Source organism: Nicotiana attenuata, chromosome 2 (genome assembly GCF_001879085.1).
Source record: "Nicotiana attenuata strain UT chromosome 2, NIATTr2, whole genome shotgun sequence".
Lineage (NCBI taxonomy): Eukaryota > Viridiplantae > Streptophyta > Magnoliopsida > Solanales > Solanaceae > Nicotiana > Nicotiana attenuata.
In genome coordinates this window covers 20,599,238-20,608,380 of record NC_031990.1, presented here as the reverse complement: position 1 = coordinate 20,608,380, position 9,143 = coordinate 20,599,238, and the positions used below count along the sequence as shown (strand labels likewise).

The window sequence follows — 9,143 nt, the reverse complement described above, 5'->3', positions numbered from 1 at the left end:
ATAAATCACATTTTCATGTCAGTTTGGCGAACAAATATGATTTAAAATGTGAGCAACATTAGTTTAATTCTTGAAAAGTGAAAAGTAGGGGGCAGGGTTATGTAAAGTCAAGGGGTATAATTAAATAACCTTTATCGAAAATTATATTATGCAAATCAGAGAAAAATAATTTTTTTAGTTACATAAAAATTGTTTAATTGCCTAAATAGAAGGGAAGATATTTGGCAAAACGGTTCAAAAATTGCTCGTCACATGTTCGAATTTCAAGTGTGATATTCTAGTTTTTTTAAATAAGAAAAATCTTCTTCCATTAATTCGTGGTTCCGCCGGTGACTAGAAGTATTAAATTTTAGAGTAGATAGAGTAACAAATATTTCCTATATTCCACACAGGAAAGCTAGTACGAGAAAATATTAAATGTAATGGTTGAGAAGTTAGCTTGACGAACAAATTATCCCGTGAAAATATTTATGTAGTCTTATTAATTTATATCTTAAAAGTTTTGAAAATTTTATATAAGTAATGGAGTAAATAAATTGGTTTCAAAGGAAGGGGTTGAGTGTGGGCCAGGTGATAGGAAGGGTGATTGACTTTATCTCACGACTTGTATAAGTATTGTTCTTGGCTGCCGTTCATATTTCATCATGACCAGCTTAATCGATCCACTCTTTCTAGAATAATTTGACTAAGTGAAACATTGATGTTGTTCATACTTCCAAAGGCATGTTATCAAATGTGATGGGCAGACAAACTGCTGAATCATCTTATTAATTAATTTCGTCTTTGTCCATCTCCCCTCCATGACTCTTTCAAACTCTGTCTCAATCTTGGTCCATATTCTCTAAATAGATTCTAACGTTTCACAACTTAGACCATTTCAAAAATAATTCACATTTGATTAAGAAAAATGGAATGCCAATACTATTTGTTTACTGCTTACCATGAACAACGGCAATCCCCTACCTTTCTCTCAAAAACTATAACGACCCGATTGATCGTTTTAAATATTTGCAGTTATTTTAGTAGTTTGAGATCATGGGTAGCTTTATATGGTGTAATATGACTTGCGTGTATGGTCACTTTTAGGTTTTTGAGTGGTTCGAGATTTATTGGAAGAATGATTTTCAACTAGGAAGCTTTAAGTTGAAAGAGTTGATCATGTTTGACTTTTGTGTATTTGACCTCGGATCAGGATTTTGATCGCTCCGTTAGGTACGAATGGTGATTTTGGACTTGGGGTGTATGCCCGAATTTGCATATGGATATTTCTAGAAGGTTTTGGCTCTAATTGACAAAAGTTGTCAATTTGAAGATTTGAAAAGTTCGTAGGTTTGACCTGGAGTTGACTTTAATGTTATCTGGTTCGGATTATCGTTCCAGGAGTTGGAATAGGTTCGTTATATCATTTGAAAATTATGTGCAAAATTTGAGGTGATTCTGAGTTGTTCAGTTGTGTTCGGCATAAGTTTGGAATTTGAAAATAAAATAGTTCATTAAGCTCGATTTGAGGTACAATTCGTGATTTTGATATTGCTCTGTGTGATTTAAGGCCTCGAGTAGGTTCGTGTTGTGTTTTAGGATCGACTTTTATGATTGGACGGGGGTCTTTGGGGCCTCGGGTGAGTTTCGGATGAGTTTCAGATCATTTTCATGTTTTTAGGCGGACCTTGTTCTGGTGTTTCGCACTGCGCATGTTGTAGCGGAGATGCGGATTTGCTTATGTGAGGTTGTGGAATGGTCAGGTTTTCCGCTTCTGTCGGTCAGGAATCGTAGGTGCGAGGCCGCTTTAGTGGATGTTTGGTCGCAGATGCAGGATTGAGGCACTACTAGCAAATCGCTAAATTCCGACCGAAATCTTCCGACGAAAAAAAGTTGTCGGAAATTTACGAACGAAACAGTCGGAAAAAAAAAATACTTACATTTATATTAAATAACTTCTACCACATTTCCAACAATAGTGGTCGCATAGGTTGGTGCTAATATCCGCGAACCAAATTTTCGACCAAATCCGCTCTATTTAAAAGTTAAAATTTTACTGTTGACTGTATTTGCGATGAATCGGCTGCAAAAAATTAAAATTTTGAACTTGCAACCGATTCGGTCGGAAAATTTAAACGTATTAAAAATAAATATTAATGTTTCGACCAAAACTGTTGGAAATCTATTTCAAAACTCATATGCCCGACCCCTTTCTTTCTTTCTCTTTTCTTTCTTCTTCAGCCACCCCAGCCAACCCTCATCCCTCCGCCGGTCCCTCCGATCCCCCCCCCCCCCTCTCTCTCTCTCTCTCTCCTCCTCCCTCCGTCCGTCATTTTTTTTAACTTAGTGATTTTTTCTTTTAATTTTCAGCGAATCAGCCGCAATTCCACCTTGTCCGACGCAATCAATTTCTCTTCTCCGGCGTTTTTCCAGCTAGGTAAGCAATTTATTTGTTAGATTTCTTCTTTTGACTTTGAAGTTTTAGCAAGTTTAGAATTTCATCGTTTGACTTGATTTTTTGAAGCAAATATAAAAATTTGATTTGTAGGGTTTGTTTTAATTGTTGCTGTGAAGATTGTGGTAAATATTTGAGTTTCATTTGACAAGTTTCGGCTTGGTTTGGATTGAACAAGCAAAAAAATCGCAAATTCAAGGTTAGTTCTCTAAACTTGAAATTGAATTTAGAGTCAATATTTTAATCTTGATTTTATGATTTTACATTAGTTGTTTTTTTTCTGTTTTAATTTGATTTGACGCATACTACAACTGTAGATGATGAGTGCACTTATTGTTTTGGGTACACCAAATGTATATAAGTAATTTCTCATGTCTACTTTTTGATAAGATGACCATTTTAATTTTTTATTAGAAGGTATTCACATATGTTAATTGAATGACTCAATCTTTGTTGTCAAACTTAATTACTTCTTGACATATTTGAAAATAATCTTGATTACCTCAATTGTATAAGAATAAAGTGACAATCTTTCTTAAAATCCATTAGTACTTGTAAATGCAAAGAGCTAGCTTCTAAAGCAATAAAAATAATAGATTGGTAGCTTAAGTCAATAGAAATTCAAATGCATCTTATACTAAGGCTAGAAGCGCCACATGTTAGTCTTTCTGTTTTCATTTCTTGAAAAAATTAGCGATGTGTATATGGACTTTATGAATATATAACAAGCTATTCAAATTTAATTGATATAGTCAAAGACTTATATTTTAGAATAGGGTTTAATGTGAGTGTTCGAGTTTTAGATTATTTTAATTTAGAAGAATATAACGTATTAATTAAAGTGCTTTGGGATACTGATAAGTGATAAGTATATTTTAAAAAGGAACCTTTGAAAGAATATAACTTATTAATTAGTTTAAATAAACTAAATTATTTTAAATATCTCAGTTCTAATTTTCTCTTTGTGTTAGAGAATTGTAATTTAGATATAATATATTAATTAAAGCATGTTGGCAAATAATAAGTAAATTTGAAAAAGGAGCCTTCGAATTGGCATAACTTATTAATTACTTTAAATATACTAAATAATTTTAAATATCTTATAAAAAAATTTCAAGTTTTTGTTTTGTTTGTGTAGGTGGAATTTGGACATCGTAGATGGATGTATAATGAGAATCATCCGAATCGTATGGGGTTGCAGGATGATTTATAGAAGGGGTTGCTAGCTTTCTTTATTGCTAAGGTAAAGACACTTGATGATTTCCTTATTGAAGGGATGATTAGGTGCTCCTGTGTGAAATGCAAGCGTTTTAAGTTATTGGGGCGATATTGTACTGTTCAATTGTATAAGAAGGGATTTATGAAACATTATTATGTGTGGACTGTGCGTGGGGAGAGTCACGCTAGTGTAGATGATGTTCATTTTCAAAACTCATATGGTGGTGAAGAAGGTAGTCCCATAGCGGACAATATTAATGTTGAAAATTCTAGATTTAATGAAATGATGAGGGACGCGTTTGAGATGTTCCCTGTGGCTCAATCCGAATCAAATGATGAGGCTAAGAGTTTCTTCAAACAATTAGAGAAAGCTAGTTGTCCGCTTTATGAAGGCGCAACACATTCCAAGTTGTTTGTTGCAGTTAGATTACTAAGTATTAAATTAGATAATTCTCTTTTACAAGTGGACGTGGATTCTATCATTGGCCTTATGAATGAACTTAATCCGACCAAGATTGACTTGCCCAAAGATTTTTATACGGCAAAGAAATTGGTTTCCATGTTGGGTCTTTCATTAGAGAGGATCGATTGTTGTGAGAATGGTTGCATGTTATTCTATAAGGATGATGCATCTTTAGAAAATTGTAAATTTTGTAACAAGCCGCGTTACAAAGAAGTCACAAATGCTAAATAGAAGAAAGTTCTAGTGAAGGCGATGCACTACTTACCCCTAATACCAAGGTTAAAAGAGTTGTATGCATCAACGAGTTCTGATCCTCATATGGGATGGCATTACGAACATAGAAGGCCAGATGTTGTGCTATGACATCCGTCAAATGGAGAAGCAAGCATTTTGATAGGGTATTCCTAGACTTTGCCGGTGAACCGAGTAATATTAGGCTGGGATTATGTGCTGATGGATTCACTCCATTTGCAGTGTCTACTGCACCATATTCAGGTTGACCAGTATTTGTTACGCCGTAAAATCTGCTGCCTGAATTGTGTATGACAAGTCAATATTTGTTTCTAACTTGTTGTCACGCCCCAAAAACCAAGGAGCGCGACCGACGAACTCGACTGAGCAAGCCTGTTAGACACTTTCTACCCGACTCAGTTATGATAAAAAAAGGGCATGCTTTTATTATTAAACACTAGGAAGATCATGTAAACATTACTAAATCACTTCATAGATTACATCATTTTTATGTTTCAAAATACACACATCCTTGCGACTAAGTGGAACAAGAGTTTTAACACAACATAAACCATTGGCCTTTTCAATACCCATATACAACCCACATAGTGTCTACAGAGCCTCTAAAGATACAAAAGAGAGTCACAACAACGCCAGCAATAAGGCCCCAGCTATACCTTAAAACATGGTGACATATAAATAGAAGATATACTACATAACCCCGAGAAGAAATGGGGCTCACCAAGGCTGCTGGATAGATGATGACGATGCACCGCTAGCTGCGATCACTGCCTACTATGGAACCACCTACATCCATTTAAAGATGTAGCGCCCCCGGCAAAAAGGACGTTAGTACTATCGAATAGTACTAGTATGTATAACTAAACACCATCTCATTAGAAAGAACAATAATAGAAGAAGAAATAATCATGGAATCAATGGAAATCTTAAACAACACTACAACATCAAATTAAGGATCACATAAGCTTTCAAGTAATTTTCATAGCTTTAAATTGGGACATCATTAGTGTTGATACCTCATCATTCACAATACCACCGTACTTTTATACGGAGTCCGATCACGACATGATCGGCTAGGTCGTCTCATTGGAGACATTCCCCACAATTACAATTCCAATTTCAATTACCAGTTTCAAATTTTCAATATTCAATTTACAGCACAGTACCACCATGTGTGCGGCATGGCGTCCGATCACGGCCCGATCGGCTAGGCCATCTCACCCAAGACATTACCATTTTCCATCAATCATCCCATTTCATATTTCTTTCATATATATCAATTCATCGGCACTTGTGGCCATAATTATTACATCATACTTGGTACTTGGCCGAATTTCATAATCCAAGTTCTTTTCAACATTTCACATTATTATCATTTTCAACAAACAAGCCTTTCAATTCAAGATATTGAGCACACACGAGAGCAATTATAAATCATAGGCATATAGAGGACTTTACATACTTTGGTATAACAATCTTTGTTCAAACTCGATTTGAAGTCTAGGAATTTAAGCACATATTCTATACCTTTAACACGTCCTCAAGTGACAAGATAGCATAATGAGAGCATTGGAACACATATTTCACATATTATTTGCAACACAAGCACATTTGGAATAACAATTTCTATATCGTTCAATTTGGGGACTTACACCAATTGTACGGTCACCAAGAGGTTCAATTCTAAGAAGAGGGGGTTTTAGCCATACATACCTCAATTGAGCCATTCTTACAATGAATTCCGGAACTCTAAGCAACTTTAATCTATTTTGTGAACATTACAAGTTGAATCAAAAATTAGAAGGATGATCAAGATTGTAGCTCAGTTGAGCATATTATCAAGCACTAGGTGCATTATGTTTTCAAGCCCTTTTTGTGAAAGATTCTATCATCCCACAACCTATCTTTTACCATTTTAGCTCACAAGCTCCCTACACTCCCTTACAATACATGCATGCAAGATAATCACTTCCATCCCCATGAATTACCTCTCTAATGGTCCATTCTAGTTACATTTTGAATTTAAAGGTTTGGGTGATAGAGTCTTACCTCTTAGGAAGAAGATCTAGGTGTCTCTCTTGACAATCTTCAAGGTTTAAACAAGAATTTATGGAGCAATTTTGATGAAGGACACTTTCACTCTCTTAGACCCTCTTTCTCACTCTAAAAGTACCAGGAAATAGGCTTAAAATGGGCCATAGTATAAGTTATAACGACATGGAACCACTTTTAAAAATTAGAAATATGGGGCCCTGATACGGATCTGCGATCGCATATGCGACCACATAATGGTTATGCAGTCTGCAAAATGACCGCGAAAAGTGTCTCTTAGGGGCCTGATTTTTTTGCTTCGGTCTGCGACCATTATGCTGTCCACATACCTATTCTGCGCTCGTATAATGCACCGCTGAACCTCCCTTTGCAAAAGTCTAAGGACGATTATGCGACCACGGTGCGGCCCGCAAAGTGGATATATGACGCATAATGGTCATTGTGCTTATTTATTTTCAATAATGGTATTTCCCCACTGATTTTACACCTAGTTGGTGAGTTTTTGATGTGAAATTTGGGAGATTAAGGCTTGAGAATTGGAGAGTGAGTTTTGGGGATTTGGAGGGGCAAATGATGTCGGATTTTGATGAATTTAGTATGGTTAGACTCATGAGTGAATAGGCTTTCGGGTTTTGTGACTTTTGTTGGATTTTGAGATGTGGTCCCAGGGTCCGGGTTTGAGGCGATCTCGGATTTTAGCTATAATTTGGTATTTTTCTTATGGAATTGATTCCTTTAACCTATATTGATCGTATTGTATTGTTTGTGGCTAGATGCGGGACGTTTGGAAGCCGATTTAGAAGGCAAAGGCATTGCGGAATAGAGATTTGCTCGGATTGAGGTAAGTAACAGTTGTAAATCTGGTCCTGAGGGTATGAAACTCCAGATTTTATATCGTGTTACTACTTTGGAGGTGACACTCATGCTAGGTGACGGGCGTGTGGGCGTGCACCAAAGGGATTGTGACTTGGTCCGTCCCGTGAGATGGTGGAGTCGAATAGCTTACTGTTTACTACATGTTCCCTCCGTTTCATGGAAATTAACTGCATTTCATGTCATACATCATGTTTATGCCTTATGTTATCACTGTTGAGACCTGTGAGGTCGTGTACTTGCTGAATTAATTACTAATTACTATTTTGTACTTAGTCATAGCTTTTCTTTCTTATTATGCCTCCGTCTCTTACTGTTCATTGTTGATACATGATATTATCTCTATTTGAGCTATTGTATATGATTTTTAAGAGCCCAAAAGACCAGGGAGGTTGGTTACTGAGTGAGGCCTAAGGTCAAGTGGTGAGACATTGATATTGTAGCACGTGAGTTGTCCGTGCAGCACAAGAGATGTCTGTGTGGATCTTGATTTGATATTATAGCACACGAGTTGTCCGTGCGGGTCTTGTTTCGATATTATAGCACGTGAGTTGTCCGTGTGGATTATAGTGCTTGGGTTGAAGGAGCTCCTCCGGTGTCTGCACACCCTAGTGAGCGCAGGTACCTATTCAGTATGATTATTGAGGACTGAGAGCCGAGTGATTGAGCTGTTGAGACAAGCTGAGTGACTGTTGCCTTGAGAGGCTGTACTTGCTTTCAATTATTGCTCCACTTAGCCGTTATCCGTCCTTGTTGTGCAACTCTCTGAAAGACTTGATATCTTGTTTACTTGAGCACGAACTGATTTGGCCTAAACTGCTAAATTTGAAAGCATGCCTATTCTTTACTGAAATTTGTTGAAATAAACTGTATTTGCATAGCTCGTAACTGCTTCTCAGTTCCTTATTTATTTCTGTTACTTACTGAGATGGAAGTACTCACGTTACTTCCTGCACCTTGTGTGCAGATTCCGGTAAGACCGGTCGCAGAGGTTGTTGAGTTCGTGCGTAGTTGATTGTCGGAAATCTATGAGGTAGCTGCCGGTGTCGGCAACTCTTTTCTCTCCCTCCATTGTTATCTATTCTTTCTGTTTAGAATTGGTGGACTATTGTAAACTCTGATTCTGGACTGGTTTTAGATGCTCATGACTTAGTGACACCCAGATGTCGGGCTATCTTTTCCGTATTTTTATTTTGAATTAAACTATTTTATGAAAATTTCTGTTATGAAAAAGCTTTGATCTATCTTTTAAATGAAATATCGAAGTGCTTTCGAAAGGTATCACCTTGCCTAGTACCACGATAGGCGCCATCACGACAGGTTGGTGTTATGAGTCATGACAAGTTGGTATCAGAGCTTGGGTTACATAGGTCTCACGAGTCATGAGCGAGTTTAGTAGAGTCTTGCGGATCGGTACGAAGACGTCTATACTTATCTTTGAGAGACTGCAGAACCCTTAGGAAACTTCACATTCTTGAATTCTTATTGTGTGAGCCTATTGATTCTAGTAACTAAACTTGTGTTATTCTATTCTCTCACAGATGGTGAGGACACGCGCTACTGGTGACGACAGACAACCACCAATACCGCCAGTTGGGGCCGCGAGAGGCCGAGGTCACGGTAGAGGCCGTGGAGGGGCAGGGGTATAGCCCGCACAGTAGCCAGGGTAGTACCTCCAGATCCACCAGTTGCCCTAGTTTAGGATCAGGTTCCGGTCATAGACGCCCCTGCGGGACCAGCTCAGGCACCAGCGATGCCTATTATTATTCAAGGCCTTCAGGAGGCCTTGGCTCAGATCTTGACCGTGTGCACTAGTCTTGCCCAGGCGATCTCTGTTCTGGCCGCAATAGC

General features: G+C 37.5%; 1 long non-coding RNA gene across 2 annotated transcripts; it reads left to right on the top strand.

The window, feature by feature from the left end:
- On the top strand, positions 2,276–7,261 carry LOC109222863. 2 transcript variants are annotated; one of them, XR_002067470.1, is made up of 4 exons: positions 2,276–2,416; positions 2,528–2,633; positions 3,573–3,677; positions 7,193–7,261. It is a non-coding gene; the product is annotated as an uncharacterized LOC109222863 (long non-coding RNA). The 2 variants fall into 2 exon arrangements; XR_002067469.1 differs by lacking the exon at positions 7,193–7,261 and having other exon boundaries at positions 3,573–3,957.